This window comes from Phascolarctos cinereus, unplaced genomic scaffold (assembly GCF_003287225.1).
Source record: "Phascolarctos cinereus isolate Bilbo 61053 unplaced genomic scaffold, phaCin_HiC Scaffold_7;HRSCAF=346, whole genome shotgun sequence".
NCBI classification, from domain to species: domain Eukaryota; kingdom Metazoa; phylum Chordata; class Mammalia; order Diprotodontia; family Phascolarctidae; genus Phascolarctos; species Phascolarctos cinereus.
In genome coordinates this window covers 79,498,478-79,522,567 of record NW_027556180.1, presented here as the reverse complement: position 1 = coordinate 79,522,567, position 24,090 = coordinate 79,498,478, and the positions used below count along the sequence as shown (strand labels likewise).

Genomic DNA, 24,090 nt, shown 5'->3' with positions numbered 1-24,090 from the left:
CTTTTTAAGAAGAGGGCAAGGTGGCTGGAAACCGAGCCCCGTGTTCACTGACCTACGTGTGTGTGTGTGTGCGTGTGTGTGTGTGTGTTTCTCTCTCTCTCTCTCTCTCTTTTTAAACAACCAAGAAACTCTTTAGTTTAAAAAAAAACTTTTATAAAAGGGAAGCCACGGCTCCTAGGCGGTTTCGGATTTAACCCTTTTTGAGGTAAAAGTTACTTGTACCGTTTCATTCTGAAACTTGTCTTTTAAAAAAAAACAACACGTTTTTCAAAGTCTTTGTGGGGGTGAACATCAGTGTTTCTTCCAAACCTTGTGAAGTGTTATATATGTTTTGGTCTCTCTTCTCCACATCCCCCTGACCCCCAATTCATGTTCTTGACAATATTTAGCTGTCAGAAGTGGTAGGGACTTAGTAAAGCCCTGAAGTTGTGTGGGTTTTTTAAATAGTATTTGTTTCCCCTTGTAATGCAGTAACCTTCATCGAGAAGTAAAAGGCAACTTTTGTTTACACATTTTTGGTTTTTCCCTATGTAGCACATACCTTAATCTTGGAGTAAAAAAGCAACTTTTGTTTACACATTTTTGTTTCTTTTAATTGGGGGCAAGAAGAACCTCTTTTAAATTCATTGGCACATTGGCTATGGGAGGGGGGACTTTTTTTTTTGTAACTTTGAGCATGATCTGTTTCAGTTACCTGTATTTTTTCACACCAGTAAATTAGGATTTCAGATGAGAATATCTGCATGCAAATTTTTAACATGTTTTAAATTTAGAATATTTCTGACTGGGTGAAGTTAACATTTTTCTACGAACACTTTATTGATTTAAAATTGTCTTCCTTAGACTTATTTATCTGGTGAAAAAATGTATCTCTTAAGCCTTTATAATTTGGAGGAACTGTCACACTTGACTTAAAGGCATTTTATTTTTCAAGATAAAACTACAATCTTTACCCATCGACATATAATTGATGAGCATTGTGATCTGTAGCTAGAATTTTAGACTAAACAAAAGTTTACATTTTGCACATTACAATCTTGGAGCCTCAGTTTCTTCATCTGTAAAACAGGTAATAACATCTGCAGTACTTATCTCACAGGGTTGTTGTGAGGATCAAATGAAAATGTATGTAAGTGCTTTTTAAATCTTAAAATGCTACATAAAAATCAGGTATTTTTACTTGACAGCTAGGCAGTCACCCCTCCCCAACCACACATACGTATACACATACATACACATGCACTTAAAATTCCATGTTCTTAGTTTGCCATCTTTGGGATAATTTATTTTAGTATTGGTTTTATTAAGGGGAAACTTGATAAGGAAATCTGCTCATAAAACATTATAGTGCAGCCTGACTAGCAAATGTTAGTACTTTTTCACCCTTGTAGAAACTAAGAACAGACTCTAATATGTAAGTATTTTATTGCTCTTAGATTATTTTTCTTGTAGTCCCAACCTAGAGTAATGTGTAACTTCTTAATTTGTAGACCTTGGGATTGTCTGATCAATATTTGAATGCACTTATGGTGCTGAATTTAAATGATTTAGTATCCTCCCAAATGTCTATTTTTAAACAATTAATTTCTATCTGTTGAATGTAGCAGAGTAAATGTACTATAAGCATAAAAGGATGGGGAGGGGGAAGTGTTCTAATTGGAAGTATTCAAATGGCAAATTCAAATCTAAGGCTAATTTAATCTTAGTTTATGCCTTTGGATTTTCCAGTACTTGAGTTTTTTGTGTGTATTTTTGTTTGTAGGGATAACATACTGTTAGGAGTTTTGTCAAGATAACCTAAATAAAATTTAGTAATGTGATAATTTAGGTAGACAGTTTTAAATTTACTGTTGGCGTAATTCATATGCTTACAGTGAGGGAGTGACGTTTCTTCATCTCCACTTGAATCATTAATCCTTCTGGCATGTCAGTTTTGATTAGTTCTGAATATTGTGAAATGTCATAGGCCCTTTGAATAGGTAGAGAACAGTAACATTTTTGTTTTCTTAAACAAGTATGCATTATTTCTGTTTTTGCTTTGAGTTAAAAAAAGTAAATTTTATCTGTCCATATCCTAGTTGTAATTTCATGTTGGAGCATTTATTTACTTTATATTAAGCTAAATTTGACTCATTTGTAATTTATATATGACATGTATCATTGTGTATACACATCCAGCCAGCTATTTGTGTGTATATTCTTGGAAGATTATTTGTTTGTCCATTTGAAACAGTTCAATTCTTTGAAAGGTAAGGTTCAGATCTGTTATGTATACCTAATGAATGAAAAAATGTTAAGATTTTTTTTTCCTGCCTTCACTGTGGGCTCTTACAGTGCCTATTACAGTTAGTGGTATGCCACAAGATAACAAGATTAGGACCTTAAATTTCTAAAGCTTTTAGGTATAGCAAAGGGATTCACACATGTTATTTTTATACACATCTGGATTTGTAGGCAAGATATCTTGTAAAAGGATGAGAGGACCTTTCATTGAAAACTTTGCAGAAACCTGATTTTCTGAATTTAAAGAAACTTTACTTTGCACAGAATAATTAATACAGTTGTGGATAAACATGGAAGGTTTGGAGTATCACCATTTTTCATTCAAATTCATACTATGGTAAGCAGAGCTGTTTTCCTAAACTAGTTAATATTTTTGGCTGACCTGCTTTTTCTGTGGGATTTTTTTCTCTTTTTTACTGTTGCATATAACACTTAACTCCTGTAGTGGTAAGAAATACTGTCATAAAAGTGCTTCAAACATAGTTTCTCAGCATTTTTATGTTTAGTGATCATTCTTCAGAATGCCTTTGCACGTCAGATTTCTTGATGGTTTACCAATATTTGTCATGTTTCAGAAAGAGACATTAGAGTGGTTTTCAACTTTGGTTCCCAAACAAACTGAAATTTTAACTTCTTTTGGTATGTAAAGCTCTACTGTATACAAGGTTTTTTCATCCAAGTTTTTATTTTGGAAATCCAGCTATGTCATATGATACATACGACACAATTAAAAAACAAAAGCCATTTATTCATATTATACTTCAACAATCATATGAACATTTTTTTTAACCTAAGGTGTCAGATACTTACAGTGCTATCTTTTGGATCCATTACTTCCTTTCTGAATTTAATAGTGATTTTTATGAATAACTTATAATCGAGAAACAAGAATGTATTATGTTTCTATTTCTAAAATGGTTTTCAGTGTGTGTAGTGGAAAGAGTGCTGAATTTGTGGTCAGGAAACCTGGATTCAAATGTCAGTGTGACCATGGGCAAACTCTCTGGGACCTTAATTAACTTATTTGTAAAATAGATTAGGTCTCTTTCAGCTCTAAGTCCTGTGATCCTTTAAGTGCAGCTGCCTTAATGTAGGATTGTCTTTTGTACACTGAAATTACACAAGTTGAAAATTCAAATTTTTTTAGTTTTGTATCTATTTTTCTTTTACCCTGATGATCTCTTACGTGATTTTTGTTTAAAATAACACCCTATACTAAAGGTGATTTTTTTTTTTAGCACATCGTCATTTTTGCCTTTTGTATCAAATCTGCAAGTACAAACATCTTTATAGGCTTTCTGATATATTTAAATGTTTTTCTTTGGTGGATTCAACCCAGGACTCCCTTTGGTAAGTGGAGGAGCTGTTTTCATTTAACCTATAAAGGGGACTTTACAAAGGGTTTTACTTTATAAAGGGCTGTCTTGATGAGATGAATCAGTCAAAATTTGTTTATTAAGCTGCCAGACATAATAATAGATAATAAGAACATAAAAGCGTGGGGGCAGCTAGGTGGCTCAGTGGACAGAGCACTAGCCCTGGAGTCAGGAGGACCTGAGTCCAAATCTGGCCTCAGACACATAACACTCACTAGCTGTGTGACTCTGGGCAAATCACTTAACCCCAATTGCCTCACCAAAAAAAAAAAAAAAAGAATATAAAAGTGAGACAGTTCCTCTTAAAAAGCTTACCATAGATGGACAATACTGTTTTCTTTCATACTGTCATCAGTTGCCACAGACTCACAATATTAGTTTTTGCTGATCCCTATTCTACAATATGGTAGTTGTGTGTTAACTACTATTAATCCATGACATTGGTGCTACATAGCAACATAAGTCAAATATGGAAAATACTCCTTCATCCTAGTTATTTGACCTTTTTTTTCCTTTTGCTTCTGCCAGCCACTTTAAGGTACCCATGTAGCAATGACATTGATGCTTAGTGTTAGAAACTGACCTAGTTTAAGAAAAGCTTGTCTCCTTTATACTTTATGTAAATTTAGTGGTATTTAATTGAACAGCCCTGTAATTAATAGTACTATACTTTATATTTTAGGCAGGAAGCAACAACCTAAAAGCACTGACACTTGCTTTTCTTCTTTTTGAATATCATTATTCCATAATAAATTTTAGAAATTCAGATAATATCTTTTATTAGTGTCCAGCTTGGATGGGGAAATAAAATAAGCAGTGTTTGATTATAAGTGAGAGTTAAGAGGGCCTAATTCTTTTTAAAACAATTGGTGTTAAGTGACTTGCACAGGATCACACAGCTAGTAAGTGTCTGGGGCATAATTTGAACTCAGGTCATCCTGGCTCCAGGGTCAGTGCTCCATCTACTCTGCCACCTAATTGCCCCAGGACACCTACTTTTTAAAAAAAAACCTTTCAAGATCTTAAATTCAGTAGTCAGAACTTGTCCAATGATTAACCTGAAGCCATTTAATCACCATTTCTTATAATCTGGTTCTAGGAGGTGTGTATGTCCTTTGGATGGGGAAAGAATAACAGTAGGCTAAGCAATTGCATTTTAGAATTAGAGGGCATAGTAGTAAGGATGATGTAAGAGGAAAAGGCTAATAAGAGAGACTGATTAAATTGTTTTTCAAATTTTAGGAAGGGAACTTTAATCAAGTTTTGAAAGTTGCTACCAAAGGTAGAAATGAAACTCTTTTTCTTAAACGATCCAAAAATCACTGGTGAACACATAGAGTAATACTTTTGTGTAATTCTTTTGATTTAAAAGTGAGAAAAGGAGCAACTCGGCAAAACTAACCCATATATCAAGCAAGTGTGACCTAAAGGTGCAGTGTTAAATACCCCATGGTCCCCTAATAATTCTAAAAACAACTTTTGCATTTCATTTGATCCTCATAATAGTAAAATAAGACAAGCCAGTATTTTTCCCTATCATGAATTTTTTTTTTCATGGGCTCAGAAGAGGTGAAAGGATGTGCTAGAGGCCAAAACTCTAGATAATGGTGGAGCTGAGGCTAGAACTGAGGTCTTCTGTCTCTCAGTTTGTTGCTTTTATTTCTGTACTATGTATTTCAATTTTATTTGATGAGTTAGTGATGTGCCTGTTTGTTAGTGTTTGATTTTAACTGTAACATTGTAGCTCTAGCTACAATGTTCTTACCTGTTAATGTGGATAATGTGCCACTGGAGGTTTAAAAAGATCTGTTTTAAGTTGTTTAATGATAATTCACATTTTTATGGTGTCTTAGTTATTTTAAACTATTCATAGTCATATTGAAAGGCATTGTTCATTCAGATCAACTTGTACTCTTAAATGAATACTACTTTCAAATACGTAAGTTATTTTTAGGAGCAGTCTGACCTAATGGACAGAATACCAGACTTGGCATTAGGAAGACCAGACGGGATTGAGTCTCCCTTTTGATAATTACTAGCCATGTGACCAAAGATAAGTTCCTTAACCTCTTTGAGCATCAGACAACTCTCCAAAATACTTAAATTGTAGACTTGGGTCTGGTGTAATAGAAAATGAATGGGCTTGAGTCTAGGACTTGGGTATAGATTTTCCTCTTATTCTTACCTTGCATCTCCTGCTGTTGATGTTCCCTGGAAGAGGAAGACCCCTTCCCTGGAGGAGGGGGTCTGCAGCTTACGTCCCTTACTTCCTTCCCCCCCTTCCACCCTCCCCCCAAGACTTCTACTTCCTGCTCCACCTGTCTGATCTGGGGCTTGACTTACGTCTGTACTAGCGAAGAACAACTTCTGCCTCATGCCAATGTGATGTCCTTCGTCCTGCAGTGAGGAGAGCTTCTGGATTCAAAGAGGAGGGACCTTTCTGACCTGGGGCCTTCTGTCTCCTGCTACAGCAAAGTTATTGGGAAGCAGGATTTTATTCTTCTGCTGTGCCGACTTCTGCCTGCTCTTCAGCCTTCAGAGGGAAGAAGAAATGAATCCCATCTTACTATATGCCTTCCATCTGGTGCCTATATCTCTTGCCTGATCTCCATTCTCCTCTAGGAAGAAGAGTAGTACCACTCAATGTTTAACCTGCACTCGGTCATAGCCCACACATGTCAATGATATCAAATCCAAACCCTTTTCCCCACTGTCCGATTCCTTATTTCCATACACTTTTTCACTTATTTTCCATCTCTCCCTTGTCTGGATTTTTACCTACTGCCTACGAACATGCCTGTGTCTACCCCATCCTCAGAAAACTCTCCCTTGATCCTTCTATTCCTGCTAATTATATCAGCCTATATCTCTTCTGCCCTTCATGTCTAAACTTCTTGAGAAGACTGTCTACAATAAGTACCTCCCTTCCACAAACAATTACATCATCTCTTCTAATATGAAAAGGTAAGACCAACCATTGATGACTCTTTCTGCTGCAGCATTACAAATTACATAGAGCCAGGCCTAATCATGCAATGCCTGCGATCCCTTCTGCTGGGGAAACTGAAGCTGGTGGATCTCTTGAACTTAGGAGTCTGAAGTTTCAATGGGACTCGACCAATTAGGTGTCCCCGCTAAGTTTGACATGGGAGGGCCCCAGTGGCGAGAGAGGGTGGGAGCAACCTCCAAGCGGTCTAAGGAGGGATGGATCAGCCCAGGTCAAAGGGTCAATCAGAATGGGTTCAGGACATAGACATCTGGTGAGATGTTGCGTTTCAGCATTTGTCTTCTGGGGCCAAGATTGGCAGTAACAGTTAAAAGTGCTGTTTTTATTTACTTTATATGTATAATAGGATGTAAGCTTCTTGAGGGGAAGAACTACTTCATTTTTGTCTTTGTATCTCCAGTTCCTGGCGCATACATAGATGCATAATAATTAGTCATTGTGCAGATTTTACCTCATTGTTTATACATGTTTTCCTCATGTTTATACATGTTTTTCTATAGAGGCATTTAAAACTAATGGGATAGAGAATAAAAAGATTTTTAGAGGGAAAACATGTTAAAAGAATAAAGGTATTAGGATACAGCCGTTTTATTGACTCTTAAGGCAGTCTTCTTAATTCTCCCAGCTACAGACCAACCCTGCTACATGGTACAGTGGAAAGAGAACTGACTTTGGTGTCAGAGGACCTGAATTCAAATCCCAGTTATATATTTCATATACTTACATATGCCCTCATGCAACTCATAGGGTACATAGAACCTATAAAATCGTTTCATTTTTATATGTTGCTGTATAGTTTTACAAAGTGTTTTCTTTACAAAAATTACATGAAGTACCAATCAGCAAGTGGATATGTGTGTGTGCGCGCACACACACACACGACAAATACAAGTGCTGTTATCCCCATTTTAATGACCAACAGATAGAATTTAGACCTGGATAAAGGGTCGTTGTAGTTTAGGTTACTTAGACTATGAACTATTAAGTGGTTTACGGTCACAGCTAGTGGAACTAGGACGCTAAGTTAATAGACTGTTTCATTAATAGTGCAAAATGTCTAAACAAAGTTATTCTGGTTTTGTAAATTGTTCAGTCAGGATAACTTTTATGTGGGTTTATATCCTGCTACTTTGCTAAAATTATTGTTTCAACTAGCTTTTTGTTGACTTTCTAGGATTTTCCAAGTTTATCATTATATCATCTTCAAAAGGAGATAGTTTTGTTACCTCATTGCCCATTCTGATTCCTTCAATTTCTTTTTCTTATTGATATTGCTAGTATTTTTAGTACAATATTGAATGATATTGGTAATAATGGGCGTCCTTGTTTCACTCCTGATCTCATTGGGAAGATTTCTAGCTTATCCCATTACAGATAAATCTCATGGTTTTAGGTAGATACTTCTTAACCATTTTCTTTTAAAGAAAAAAATCTATTTATACCTGTGCTTCCAAGTGTTTTTAATAGGAATGAGTATTGTATTTTGTCAGAAGCATTTTCTGCACCTATTGATACAAACACGATTTCTGTTAACTTTTCGGGGGGAGTGAGGCAGTTGGGGTTAAGTGACTTGCCTAGGGTCACACAGCTAATATCAAATGTCTTAATAAACTCAGGTCTTCCTGACTCCAGGGCTGGTGCCATATCTATTGAGATACCTAATTGCTCCCTTTTGTTAACTTTCATTGACATAACCAGAGGCTGGTAGTTAATGAAAAAAAGTTCATTTATTTTATTATACATAATATTACTATAGACTAGTAAAAAGTGCTTTGAGCTAGCAAAATTTACCACTTATGTGTAAAACACAGGTAATCTTTAATGGGACAAATTGCTAAGTCAGTTCTAATACTCATAAGTTTCTGATATATGTGTAGGATAATGGAGACATGCGTGTAAATTTCAGTTCAGAATTCATAATACTGGATTAGAATAGTTTTTTTACTTCAGAAACTAAATGTACTTGCCATAATGTCCATATGAATGTTAAGTTTCATTTCAGTCAGTTTAGGAAAGTATTATCACACCCTTTATGATATGCATATGATATGATATGCAGTGCAAAAGCATTCTCTGCTTGAATAGAAATTTTCTCTATTATGAATTTCCAATAACTCAAATGTCTTACTAACTTAGCATTATCTTCATCTCTGAAATGTGAACAATATTACAATTAATAAAATAATGAAAGTTAAGCTACCAGGAGTCTCTGTAGATTAAAAGAGAGTTCCTCATTCCCTGATTAAGTCAGGGGTACAGAAGATTTGACAATGTTTTTATACTCCAGCATTTTTTTAAGACTTGAAATTAAGTCTGTGCCACTCCCCCACCCTCCCACCCTGTCCTTATTAGAAATAAAGAATATGTAAAAAAAATAAATTATCTGTGTGGATTAACTTTATGGATTGTCTATGGCCAATTCTCTTTTAAATTGACCCTTCTCTCCCCATACCAAGTATGATCTTGGGCTATTTCCTTTTTCTATTCAACATTCACTTAAACAAAGCCAACTATGCTATTAAGATAATTAGTAAGGTAAATTAGTAAACTTTTAATAAAACTATCCACTCTTTTAGATTATTGAAGGCAATATAGAAACCTCTACAGCCATATTAAAAACCCAGGGTTTTTAGTTCTGGCTGTAGAACAAATAACTTTCGAATCACTTAATAATTATTCTGTTTTCTTATCTTTAAAATGGAAGTAACCCACAGGCATTGAATGAGACAGCATATATGTAATCACTAATACAGTGGAAAGAACACATTGAAGTTTGAACTGAGTTCTCATCCCTGCTGTATCACTTTCCATGTGACCCTGGGCAAATCTCTCATCTCTTTGAGCCCCAGTTACCCCATTTGTAAAAAAGAAATGGTACCACAACTTCAGATTTATTCTGTGGTAAGATAATGTATGTGAAAGTACCTTTAAAACTGTGGAACACTATGTTAATAAAAGGAAGGACTGATCAGTAAAAATGAGGTGGCACCCTTTAGGCAATTTAATTCAGTTCTCTTCATTTTAGTGATAAGGAAACAGGCTTAGAAAAGTTAATTAACTTATTCAGAAACCTAGCTAATCTCAGAGCTGGAACTAAAACTCAGATCTCCTGGTTATTTCAGTTCTGTGATTTTCATATTGCCTCCTCAAGGAAACCAGTATTCTTTTTCACTTGTCTAGGGCTGTTTTGTAAGAAACTACGCAAGAGAAATTTTTTTTTCTAAAACCAAATTCTAAAGTATATTATTAAATTCCATGGAACAAACTATCATTTTTTAGTCTGTGTAGTACAGTGATTAAATAAATATTTAAATTCACTAGTACATTTTTGGTGGATGCTTAATTATTAAAAAGCTACTTTACAAAGATCATTTATAGTGAACATTCCTTGCAAATTATGAAAAATAATCTACTATGATACAAAGATACAAATCCTGTTATAAAGGAACATTCAGGGGAATTAAAATATACAAAATTAATGCAAGGCAACGGGGTTAGGAGTATGCTAGTAATTAGAATAATTATAAAGGGCTATAGGCAGAAGGTGGCACTTGAGCAGAATTTAGAAGTAAACGTTTTAAGATGCAGAAATGGGCAAGAAATACATTTCATTTATGGGGGTGTCATGTGTGAGAAACAAGAAGTCCAGTTCAGCTGGACTGAGGGCAGGAATAGAAGTGATGAGTAATAAACTTGGAAAAGATAGCTTGGGGCCAGGTTGAAAGGGTTTTAAAAGCTAAACAAAGGCACTTATATTTGATCCTAAAGGTAATAGGCAGTCACTAGAGTTTACTGAGTAGGTGAGTAACATAGTCGTTCCTGAACTTGTGGGGAAATATGGCAGCTGAGGTAGGGACACTAATTAGGTTATTGTGGCAGTCCAGATAAAAGATGATAAGGGCCTGAACTGGGGTGGACACCAGGAAGGACATGGCTGCTAAAGAGATTGTGAAGGTAGAAATTACAGGATTTGGTAACTGATTAGCTATGTAGGGTGAAGAATAAAAAGGGGTTTGAGGACTATACTGAGTAAACCTGGTGAATGAAGGGTTAATAGTGCCCTTGACAGGAACAGGAAAATCAGAAGATGGTGAGTTTCAGGGGAAAGCTAATGAGTTAAGTGTTTGACATACTGAGCTTGAAATAGTTGTGGCACATCCAGTTTGAAATATCCAGTAATTGTTAAAATGGGTGCTCAAGAGAGACTAGGACTACATATAATAGATTTGGGTGTCACCTATATGAAGATGGTAATCTTGGAAGCTGTTGAAGTTACCAAATGAAAGAATGTGAAGTGAATAGATGAGGCCCTGGACATACCCTTGGGAGTATACGCCCACACATAGCAGGTATGACATGGACCACAAGCCAACAAAGGAAACTGACGAGGAGTAGGAGAACCAAGCAAAAATGTGAGGAGACGGTGGTTATTACTGTCAAATGCTATTGAGGTCCAGAAGGATGAGGATTGAGAAAAGGCCATCAGATTCAACAGAATGTTGGAGAAAGCAGTTTCAGCTAAGTAAGTGAGGTCAGAAGCCAAGGGTTAAGAAGTAAGTGAGAGGAGAGGATGTACAAGCAGGAAGTGCAATTTTTTTTTATTATTCCTAAGGATTTTGGCTATGAAAGTAAGTAAGATAACAAGAAGGAGATAGTGGGGTCTAGTGAGGATGTTATTCCATATTAAAAAGATTTGTGCCTTTTGTAAGCAACATGGAAGGAGCCAGCAGTTAGGGGAAGATTAAGGGTTATAGAAAGTACTTTATTATGGGAGTAATCTGGGAATGGGATCAAGGGGGCAAGTAGAGGGGTTGGCCTTGGTGAGAAAGATCACAAAATCATCAGAGACTGGAGTGAAGGAGAAAAGAATGAGAGATTGATGACACATCATTAATTGATGGTCTTTTTTCTTAGTAAAGTATGATGTGGTCCTCAGCTTAGAGAAAAGGGCAAGGAATGGAGCAAGATGGGATGAGACAGGACAGGTTGGGATGAGTTGGTCAGTATCAAAAAATAAAAGAGATGAAAGGTAAGAGGGACCTTCAAAAAGCAGGTGATAAACTATAAAAACAAAGTTGCTTTCACACCTCTGCAAAACATTTTACCATTTATTTTTATTAGTAAATTTTTGTGTGTGTGTGAAAAGGGATTCACTTCTTTTTCCAAAGGAACCTGGAAAAATAAATAGAAAAATAACCGTGACATTTTAGTTTCAGTTCATCAGGAAATTAAAATAAGGCAATGAAACTTTTCTGCAAAAAAAAAAGATGTTAATATATGTCAACAAAAACTTTAAACATGTCCCATGGTTGGAAAGGACATCAGATCATCTAGTCCAGAAGTTCCAAAACTTTGGCCTACCTCCCCCTTTTAAAAAAAAATTACTTGACACACCCTTGGAAATCTACTTTCTTTAACCTTTTAACAGTTTTTTTAAAAATTTGCATCATTTCCAAAAAATATAAATTTTTTTAAAAAAATGACATGTCTTAAATTTAATAATCTTGTAAATTTGTATATTTTTCCTGCATTAAAATTTTGGTGATGCAATTGCTTCATGGTATTCTAAACAAGTCATCACACACATACTCCTACCTCATTACATGCATGTATTGCTGCCAATGCATGCTGGACTTCCAAACAGTGGGCAAAACACTCGCCTGCCAACACTTGCTTATTAAGACCTGTCAGCAGACTTGACCACTGATAGATTATTACTTGGATTTTGTGTGTTAATTTGGAAAATAATGTAAACACTATGACTTTAACTTTGTTACACAACAGATGAAACATGTACGAACAGTTTTTCAAAATTTTCTTGTCTTCTTTCCTTATGCTTTTACAGCCCCCATATTTTTATTCAACGTCCCCCAATTGTAGCTGAGGCTTACTACTGCCCTCCTCCCCATTGGTCCAGCACTCCCCAGAGGGCGGTATTGCCCACTTTGGGAACCTGTGGTCTAGTCCAGTTCTCTCATTTTACAGGTAAGGAAACTGAAGCCCAAAGAAAGGTAAAAAGATTTCCCCAAGGTTACCAGATTTAACTAATGGCAGATCTGGGATTAAATCCATACTTCTTGATCTAGATGGTTTTCTTGCCACAGAACACCATGTTGCACACAGTGCCTTTCCAGTATATTTCCTTTGGAAAAAATTCTAGGCTTCAGAATATAAGAATCATATTCATTTAACCCAATATTATAAAATTCTAGTGATAACTCAGGACCCCAATATGTCACAAAATATACTATTCCAAAAATTTTGGAATTCAAGCACATACCAAAAACATTAAAATTTTTAGTGATTGTTTTATGCCATCTACATGTATAGTAAACTAGAGTTATGAACTATTACAAGTGGGATCAGGTTTCTGGTGTGTTTTTTTTTAAACCAATTACTAGCATAAATAATTGGTAAGAAGCCAATTGAATATAGTTTTCCCTAGAGCTTTGCAAAATTTTTTCATATAATAGAGTTGCTTTTTGATTTATCTCATAATGCACAATTTCCTCATTCTAGTCCTTGCTTTATCTTTGTTTACTTTTGGGAAAGAGAAAGCTAGATTTGGGAATTTGATTTAAATTGGTGACCAAGGCATACGTAGACAAGGCAAACCTTGATTCAATGTCAAAAATGCATTTGTCTTGAGAATTGCCAAAGTTATTCCAGATGTTTATCAGAGGGCCTATATCATATGTGGTATACTGTGCATGCACACAGACCAAATCAACTTTAGACGTATTAGCTTAACGTCTTGCCTAGATACTTGGAACTTGAACCTGCTTTAAATGTTCTATCTGGCTTTTGAAATAATGGATGGTAATAGCACCAAGGTCCTGGAATATAGCTAGCATATTAGTATTGAAATCATGTTCTTCAATTTTGCTAGATTGGTGAACGACAAGTATTTTAAAGTATGGTTAGCTGAGGAAAGGCAGCAACAAAACAAGTACAGGAAAAAGCCAGAAATCTTCCTGATTGCATTTAACTTTCCCCAGTGTTATAATTCGTTATTCAGAATTCCCTAGTGTATTATCCTGGAGAGAGTTGTTTTTCATGGACTTTGATTTTTAGAGAATCCATGAAATAGAATCGACTGGATGTCCCCTGTTTGTTCCTGGCCTTCAAATTCAAAATATTGAGTCATGCAGCATACGTTGTCTTTTAACAACTCTTGGGGCAAAAGCTGGAGTGTTATAGATTTTGCTTGATCACAGTTTGGTTTAAAGTGCTTAAACTTGCAAATTTACAAAAACCAATAAAATTTTCATAGCAATATGAATATATTTAATTCTTCTAAGTATTTGCATATCAATATTTCATGATGAACAGAATGTTTTCAGTTACCACATAACATAATTTATGGGTCGCTACAATGAATAATAAATATTGATAAAAATAATGAAAATGTTGGGAGTACAAAGATAAGTTTATTCCTTACTCTTAGGAAGCAGATTCTCCCAGGACACTTTGCAGCATAATATATAGTAACAGATTTGTTGGTATTTCTTGCTTTATGGACTTCACAACTATCACTTTACATAGATACAAAGTTGCAAAGGACCTCAGAGAATTGAGTCCAACTGAATCACAAAGGTTGTGACTTGCTTAGGGTTATACTACTCTTGAGTGTCTAAGACAGGATTCTTTCTAACCAAAGTCTTTCTGCCTCAGAATCCACTGCTCTATTCTTGATACTTTGTTTGGCTATTTATTAAATACCTCCTAGGTGTTATGTACTAGAGGATTTACTGGAATAAGATAAAGGCCTTATCCTCAGAACTTGTCACATATATTTTAAAGAATAGCAGACTCAACTCAAATTTGTGGGGTTGCTGTTCCATCATTTTGTTATTGTTGCTGCTGTTAGTAGGCTTTTCTAGCCATTCCATTATACATAGTACCAACCTCCTTTTCCATAGCTCCAAAACCTCCTGCTCTGGTCAAATGTTCACTCAGCCCCATGCAATAGGAATACTTTTTTTTTCTAATTCCTGCAGTGTTTCTTTCCCTTTCCCCCTCTGCTCTATCCAAGAATAATCATAGCTCCCATTTATATGGTGCTTTAAGATACAGAGTTTCTTTGCAACACCATGAAATATTATAAATATTTTCACACTTCATGAGTGAGGAAACTAAGGCTAAAAAAAGTGACATGATTTGCACTTAATGGCCCAGCTGCTAAGTGTCAGAGTAGGGATTTGAACATAGCTCTCCTAATTCCAAGTCTAGCAGTTTTTTCACTATACTATACTGACTCCACTTAGTGAAATCCTACCCTTTTCAAAGTCTGGCTCAAATTTTATCTATGTGAAGCCTTCCCTGACCACTGAAACCAGAAGTGATTTTTGTCTATTATGAACTCTCATAGCACTTATTGTCTGTTATTTTATAGTTCACTTGACAATATAAGTCAGTAAATGATATTTTATCCTTAGTATGGCTTATCTCCCCAACTAGATCATAAACTACCTGAACAAGTCTGTTTACTTCTGTGGAATATAGCATACAACCTTGTGAGCCTAGTATTTGCTCCATGTAAATCCTAATCGCTGAAATGCTTCAATCAGCTGTTCTCCAACAGTAATTATTTTACTTGTATCAACAAGCACCATTTTAGTATGCTAAAGGCCCTTAAGGAGAACTTTAGCTTTACCTTAATAAACATTTAGATTGGTGTTGTTTTTACACAGACTGTTTTATTTTGTCTGTTAATTGTTATGTGCTGGCCACTACTCTTTCTAAAAGATAATGGCTTACATATAGCAAGTTTGCAAAGCCCTTTTACATCTACTATCTTATTCAGCAAATGCTGGAGTGAGTGGGCCTGCATGGTAAAATAAGTCGGTGTTTGTTTTACTTTGGTATTCTGCTTTCTTACAGAATGTTGCTGCTCTTAGAGTTGAGGAAACCAGGGCTCAGAAAGGTCAAGTGTTTTGCCCAGGGTTCCAAAGTTAATTATTAGTGGCAGAACACAAATTGGGACCTGATAACTCCAGGTCCAGTGGTTCCCCATCTTTTTTAGGATGTACACCCAACTTATAAAATTTTGTAGCTCCTCACATGATAATACTACTGTCAGTAGTATCTGATACATAGTAACCTATTCTGAGTTAAATAATGCTTTTAAATGGCTTTGGATCCTAAACACAAGAGCATATATTTACATTTCAAAGACACTCACATATAGGTAACTGGCTCCCTGGTAGGGGAGACAGTGCTACCAAGAGAAGGGTTAAAAAAAAAAGAGTAATTAGTGAATAAAAATTAATAGGAAAGTTTAATTTTGTTAAGATTTACTTTGAATATAAATTTTAAAATATTAAAGATTTTTTGAGTTTGGTTTTTTTAAAAGACGAAGTTGCTGGTGTTTCTGGAATTACCACTTCAAGTCAGAATTTGTGAAAGCAGAATGAAGCAGATGATGATGATGCCAGTTTCTTGTATTGGGTGTTTGCTTTGGGGATTTTTGTGGCTTATTTTTAGTAGATCTTGGGATACTATTTGTCATTCAGAATTTGTTTATCTGAACGTGTTTTCCCTCTCTATATTATTTCAGACAATTTTTTCTATTCTTATAGATATTTACATCCTTTAAGTACTTATGTCTTATTATAGCTATGGGCTTGGGGGTGAAGGAACAGACCAAGGTAATCCATATTGAGGTTGTGATGAAACTAGAATTAATTGACCAGAAATTCAGTGCAACATTTATTAAGCATTTATTACATACAGTATGCCAGGCTAGATCCTGAAAAACTATTTCATTCCATCCTTCAAAGGAATTTTAATCTAATGGGGGAGAACAATACTGTACAGATAAGTATGATACAAGGTAGTGATGACACCTGCATTTACATAGCATTATATAGACATTATCTTATTTGGTCCTCACCAACCCTGGTAGGTATTATTTTCTCCATTTTACAGATTAGCAAAGGAAGGCTCAGGAAGATTAAATGATTTTCTATACCTTAAATACTAATAATTAGCAGAGATAGGATTCTTATTCAGGTTTCTCCTGACTTTTGTTGTAGTGCTCTTTCCTCTCTACTGTTCTTTCCCTAGATAAAATGTAATAAGGGCAAAGGACAGATTTGGTAAAGGTGCTACTGAAAATTTGAGGAGAGTGAAATTACTTTCGGGAAGAGGAAAACAGGAATGAATGGTTTCATTGAGAAGGTGGTGCTTATGTTGGTCCTTGAAGGAGGGATTTCAAAGAAGGGATAATGAGGAAATGTGTTCCCACTCTGTACAAGAGCCTATATGAACACACAAAGGAAGGAGAGGACAGATGTACTCTTGGAAAATTCATAATCATCCTTCCTGGTTTGTGGTTTGGATAAAAGCATTGATAGCATGCTTCTCAAATTTGCAGGTAACTTAGCTGTCAAGGATAGTCAATACAGAGGTTAATAAAATCCCAAATGCTATTGGCAAACTAGAACATTTGGCCTATAAAGTATAAAGGTACAGGTTGACTAAGCAAGTATAAAATGGCAGAGACATGAGGAGACAAAAGTTTGAAAATAGTTGAGTGTTGTAGTGGGCAGTAAGTTCAATGTAAGTGAATTGAATGACATGACAGTTCAAAAGGCTAATCCAGTCTTAAGTTCCATTAAGAGGGAGTCATACCTTCCAGGAAAAGAGTGATATGAAAGTCCTCTGTAGTCTTTCCTGGTCAAACCACAACTAGGCTATTGCATTCCACTTTGGGCACTATGATTTATTCAGGACATTGCTAACCTGGACAATATCCTGGAAAAGGCAGTTGGAATTGGGAGGAGCCTCCAGTTTATGCCATGTAAGGATTGGGGGAAGGCTTAGGGGAGACACATCTATTTTTTTTAAAGGGATAGTATGTGGAAGAGAGACTTTGCTGTTTGGTTCCTCTAGGCTGAATGAGGGATAGTGGGTGGAAACTCTAAACAGACAAACTTAGGTTTGCTGTATCCAAATAATGAACTGCTTTAAGAATGAAAGGCTACCCGTCATTGGGAGTCTTCAGACGAAAGCTGTTTTTTACCCATTTATTGGGTATGTTGTAATGGAGAGTCTCTCTCAATTATGGGTTGGACTAGATGGCCTCTGAACTTCATTTTCAACTCAAATTGTGATGATTCTATGAGAGGGAAGAAATGATTATATTTCCATATAAGGGAATTGAGAGAAAAAGTAGCCAAGAGGTTCTTGGACATGCTGAAAATGGATGAAGCTGTTTGTTTGGTTAAAGAGGCCCGAAGTAGGACAAAGGCTAAGCTTTACTTAGAGAGCGCATTCGTAATAGGCTTATTAATACTAACTCACAGAGGGGAGCAGTAGCAAAGAACTAGGCACATTTCATATGTTAGCAGGAGAAGGGACCTGTTATGAAGTGGGAGTATGAGGAAGATTGTAACCCAGAAGGGCAGGGACCAATTCTGGCTCTGAAGGGAGGGACAAGAAGGAACTAACTGCATAAAAGGCTTACTCTGGTGTCTGTGTGTGTGTGTGTGTGTGTGTGTGTGTGTGTGTGTGTGTGTGTCCCTTTTTCTTTTTTGGGGGGAAGGTATCACACACCTCAAGAACCGTAAATAAATAAACATCCCTTTTCTCACTTCATTTTAAGTTTTGTTTCTTAAGGGAGGACGAAACTCCACATGGTATGTTTCTAGGGGAGCAATGAGTTGCTGACCCACGTTTCTCACAGTTCTGAATTTGTGTTTCCTGGTTTCATAGATGGAAAGGACCCATAGGAGCCATTTAGTCCAGTCCTCTCAGTTTATGGATTTAGGAAATTGGGACCCCCAAAAAGGTTGTGTTTTGTCGACTATCTTTCTCTTTGGAAAGAGCATCTGAGGTTGAATCATATCTCTAGTATTTTCCAGCTTTGTGATCTTGGACATTATGGTGCCTGCCATGCCACATCCCTTCCATCAGTTGGCATTTTTCTTTTTTGCCGTCTTTGCTGGTGTGATGGGTGGGAGGTAGAACCTTGTTATTTCATTTTTAAAAACTGATTTATTATTTATTCAGCATTTTTTTTAAAAAAAGTTTGAGTTCCAAATTCTCTTCCCTTCATCCATTAAGAGGGCAAGCAATATATTAATTATACATGTGAAATCATGCAAAACATTTTCATATTCGCCATGTTTTTAAAAAAAACAAAGAAAGTGAAAAACTTACACTTTAATTTGCACTTTGGAGTTTATCATTTCTCTCTTTGGCGGTATATAGCGTTTTTCATCTTGGGTCATTGTATTAATCAGAGTAGCTAAGTCTTTCGCAGTTGATCATCATTATAATATTCTTGTTACTATATACAGTGATCTCTGCTCACTTCACTCTGTGTCACGTGTCAGTTCAGGGTTTCCCAGGTTTTCCTGAAACCATCCTTTTCATTTCTTACAGCACAATAATAGTATTCCATCACAATCATAAACCACAGCTTATTTAGCCATTCCACAATTGATGGGTATCCCCTTAACTTCCAATTCTTTGCTGCCACAAAAAGAGTTGTTACAAATATTTTTGTACATAGAAGTCCCTTTCCTTTCTCTTTAATTTCTTTTGGATACAGACCTAGTAGTGGTATTGCTGGGTCACTGTTTTATAGCCCTTTGGGCATAGTTCCAAACTGTTCTCGAGTTTAGAACACCAGCACTTCATTTTTTCACACATCCCCTCTAATATTTGTCATTTTCCTTTTCTGCCATGTTACCCAATCTGATAGGTCTGAGGTAGTTCCTTAGAAATGTTTTAATTTGCATTTCTTTAATCAGTAGTGATTTAGAGCATTTCTTTTTCATGACTATAAATACCTTTGATTGCTTCTTCTGAAAACTACTTTTACATATCCTTTGACTGTCATTTGGGGAATGGCTCTTTGACTCAGTTCCCTATATATTTGAGAAATGAGACTCTTTATCAAAAAAAAAATATAAAAAATTTCCCTCCATTTCTTGCTTTCCTTTTAATTCTGGCTACATTGATTTTGTTTGTTCCTTTAAGAATTTGGATGCTCTGCCATTTGATGCATGTGTTTAGTATTGATATTGCTTCATTGTCTATGGCAACTTGTAGTATAATGTAATTTCCCTGATTACCTTTTTTTTAATTAGGTCTGTTTTTGCTGCCCCTCCCTTTTTTATCTCAGCTGAAACATAATAGATTATGCTCCAGCCCCTTATTTTCAACTCTATGTGTCTTTCTGTTTAAAGTGTCTATCTTAAAACAACATGTTGTTGGATTCTGGTTTCTAATCCATTCTGCTGTCTGCCTCAATTTTATAGGTGAGTTCATTCTGTTCACATTTATATTATGGTTACTGTGTTCCTTAGTTATTTTTATTTGCATTTCTCTTATTAGTATTTTGGGGGTTTTTTCCCTAGGGATACAGATAGCTTCATTTTCTTCTGAAATTTTCCTTTTCATATCCTATGACTACTGTCTACAGGGGAATGGCTCTTTTTCTTATATGTATTTGGAAAAATTCTTTTTGTAGCAAATCTTTGTTATAAAAATAGTCAGTAAACATTCAGCACCTCCTATGTGCTAGGCAAAGCTCATATAAATAGCACCTTAAAATTAGTTTTTAATGTTATTTATTTCAACTAATTTATTAAGCACCTATTCTGCAAGGCATTAAGCTGTCAAATACTGACAACACAAGGGCATTTAAAAGCCCTCAAGGAACTCATGTTCTACTTATAATACAGCATCAATACAGATAAATATAAATGTAGGGAGTGAAAAGGGAATGAAGAGATTGTAACCGTTTTAGAAATATTTGAGGAGATAGGGAGTGAAAAGGTAGTTGCTCTCACTCTTCCCTATCAACCTCTGAAAACCCAGAAAATATCACCCCAGAAGAAAAAAAAACCCTGGAACACCTGAACTAGAAGAAAGACGAGGAGCAGCCATGCTGTAGCCCAGCAAACGGGTCTCCCAGTAACTCAGCAAAAATAAGGGAGACAGAACTACAAGGGGCCCCAGGCAGATAAGTACCCTGCAGCATTCATCTGAAAGGAGGTGAAGAAAACAACCTAAAGGCTTCCTAAAGCCCGGGCCTCCTTGATTTCAGCCCAACACCAGGTGAGCTGTAGGAGCCCTGAAGCCTCCAATTGTGAAGAAATCCTGAAGCCCAGGTGGTAGAGCAGGCAAACACCAACACCTGGACCTCCGAGTGCCTCAGTTGGGGGGGGGGGGGACCGGTGGAAACCAGCTCAGAAAACCACCAGGAGTCTCAGCACTCCACCACAAAAGAATCCCCTGGTGCATTAGCAGAAACAAGGGAGACAACACTGCAGAGGGCCCCAGGCAGATAAACATTCTGCAGCAGCCATCTAAAAGGAGAGGAAGAAAGCTAAAGGAAAGGAAAATCAGGCAACCTAGAATTGCCTGAAAGTTCCAACCTTCCTGATTCCAGCCCAACACAAGGTAAGCTGCCAGAAACCTACAGCCTCCAATTCCCAGCATAAGAGGCCCCAGAACACAAAGCCAGTGACTAAGACCTAGGCTCCCAGCATAAGAAGCTTGGGTCAGTACCCTCTGTTCCCCAGCAGGAGAGCTCAATTTCTTTAAAGGCGAGGGAATAAAGAAACACCATGAGTAAAAAGAAACATACCATAGATTCATATTATGAGAAGAGTGAAGATCAAGACAGAAAATCTGAAGAGGACAACATTGTCAACAAACCCACATCTGCAACAACAAAACGGAATATGAACTGGTCTGAAGCCCAAAAAGCCTTCTTAGAAGAGCTCAAGAAGGATTTTAATAGTCAAATGAGAGAGGTCAAAGAGTCCTTCAAAAATACAATTGGCCAGTTGGAAAAAAAATACACTGAAGAAAACAAGTCCCTAAAAAACACAATTGGCCAATTGAAGAAGGAAGGACAAAAACTAACAGAAGAGTATGCTGAAGGAAACAAGTCTCTAAAAAACACAATTGGCCAATTGAAGAAGGAAGGACAAAAACTAACAGAAGAGTACGCTGAAGAAAACAAGTCCCTAAAAAACACAATTGGCCAGTTGGAGAAGGAAGTACAAAATCTAACAGAAGAGTATGCTGAAGGAAACAAGTCCCTAAAAAACACAATTGGCCAGTTGAAGAAGGAAGTACAAAAACTAACAGAAGAAAACAATCTGTTAAAAACTAGAATTGGACAAATGGAAACTAATGTCTGTATGAGAGAGCAAGAATCAGTCAAACAGGAACAAAAAAATGAAAAAATCGATGAGAATGTAAAATGCCTCATCAGTAAAACAACCGACCTGGAAAATCGACTCAGGAGAGACAGTTTAAAAATTATTGGACTACCTGAAAATCATGATGAAAAAAAGAGCCTGGACAGTATCTTTCAGGAAATCATAAAGGAAAACTGCCCAGAAGTCCTAGAACCAGAAGGGAAAATAACCATAGAAAGAATCCACCGATCACCACTTGAAAGAAATCCCAAATTGACAACGCCAAGAAATATAATAGCAAAATTCCAAAATTACCAGATGAAAGAGAAGGTGTTGCAAGCAGCCAGAAAGAAAGAATTTAAATATCATGGAACCACCGTCAGGATTACACAGGACCTTGCAGCTTCTACATTAAAAGGCCACAGGGCATGGAACATGATATTCTGTAAGACAAAGGATCAATTACCCAGCAAAAATGAGCATCATTTTTCAAGGGAGGAGGTAAATATTCAACGAAATAGGAGACTTCCAAACTTTCGTGATAAAAAGACCAGAGCTCAACAAAAAATTTGATCTTCAAGTACAGGACTCAAGAAGGACTTAAAAAGGTAAATGGGACAGAAGGATACAATATGTTGTTAATAAGGGGGGGAGCTATTTAAACCCTTACAAGGGAATATGAGACTTGCAACCCTTGAGAACTGTATTGTTATAACACCTTGTTAAAGGAGTGTACATAAAGAAGGTGGATATTAGTTGACTTTGATGTAATGATAAAAAAAAATCTAATCAAGAGGAGATAGAACACACTATTAGCTGAGGGAAGTGGTGGTTAGGATCATGAAAGATTTCACAGGGGGAGGGTCACCATAAGGATTTGAAAAGCAGAAGTGAATTCATTTGGGGAAGAAAGTAGGTGGGGGGCAGATGTGACTGGTACCTGGGTGAGTGTAGAGAGGAGTGAGATAACAAGTTGAGTTCAGGGTCCAGTTTGTCTAGAACATAAAGTACATGACCTGAAATAATATGAAATGAAGCTAGAGATGTAGGTTGGAGTTACATTGGGGTCAGGAATTTGTTTCATTGTAGATGAAATATGGAACTACTGCAGATTTTTTGATCAGTGGAATGAGTTGGTTTGGATCTGTGCCTTTTATTAGTATATTTTAGTAATGGCTCATTATCTATTATTGTGTGTCAAAATGCTACTTATTATGAATAAGTTATTCATTTAGGTTGTTTTTCCAGTGGTGGATATGAAAATTTACTGACTTAGATATGGATGTGTGTCTGTGTGTGTTTTATGATATATATTTGTTAGATAGTATGATGGAGTTATGGAGACAGTCTGTGATCATGAAAATTTGTCTTTTATCTCAGTCCCATGTTTTAACTAACTGAACTAAGTAACCAACAAACAATAGAATAGTTAAAACTCTAGAACGCTTAAAGGTTTTGTTTTGTTTTTAGTAATAGAAGTGAGAACCCTTTTTTTTCTATTTAAGGCTTCTAACCTAACACATATCACATTCTTTTAGTGAGATACACCTTAGTAAATACTTTCTCATCTATTAATACGGTTCATTTTAATAAGTATTGGGAAAGTAGGAAAATACATATGCCTAAAATAGCAAGAAATATTTGACTTATCACTCTGTGCAAAGTACTTTACTAGGATTAGAGGGAAATCTGAAAATGTTATGGCTTCTTCCCTTAAAGAATTTACCAGAAACCTGGGCAAGTCATTTAATGACTCAGTACCCTAATACAACTCTTAAGATTATTAGTTGCTTCGGAGAAGCAGCCTAAGGATTAGAGAGAGAGACTTGGAGTCAGAAAACCCACATTCAAGTTCTGATTAGCTGGATGACTTTGGACAAGTCACATAATCTCTCAAGGCAACAATTTATGTGCAGAGACTGACTGTATATTGCAGAGTTGAATGCTGATCAGAATGTAGAGGGATTTTCCTCATTTGAGAATAACTACATTAATGAAGTGACAGGTACAGTCCTCCCAGAATAAGTAACCAAAAAAACCCTTAGCCTATGTAAAGCTTATTTGTGGGTGTATATAAAATGCAAGGATTTGTGATGATAGTTTACTACAAGTCAAATAGTATATTACTGATGATTGCCCATAAAAATATGTGGTGTTAATAAGCTATCAGAATTACAGTTTGACATTTATTCTCTCTTTTTGGGGGGGGGCAGTTGGGGTTAAGTGACTTGCCCAGGGTCACACAGCTAGTAAGTGT

General features: G+C 36.2%; 1 protein-coding gene across 2 annotated transcripts in view; it reads left to right on the top strand.

The window, feature by feature from the left end:
• Positions 1–24,090, top strand: part of CREB1 (cAMP responsive element binding protein 1) — a 91,006-nt gene that overhangs the window by 1,007 nt on the left and 65,909 nt on the right. The window lies entirely within an intron of this gene.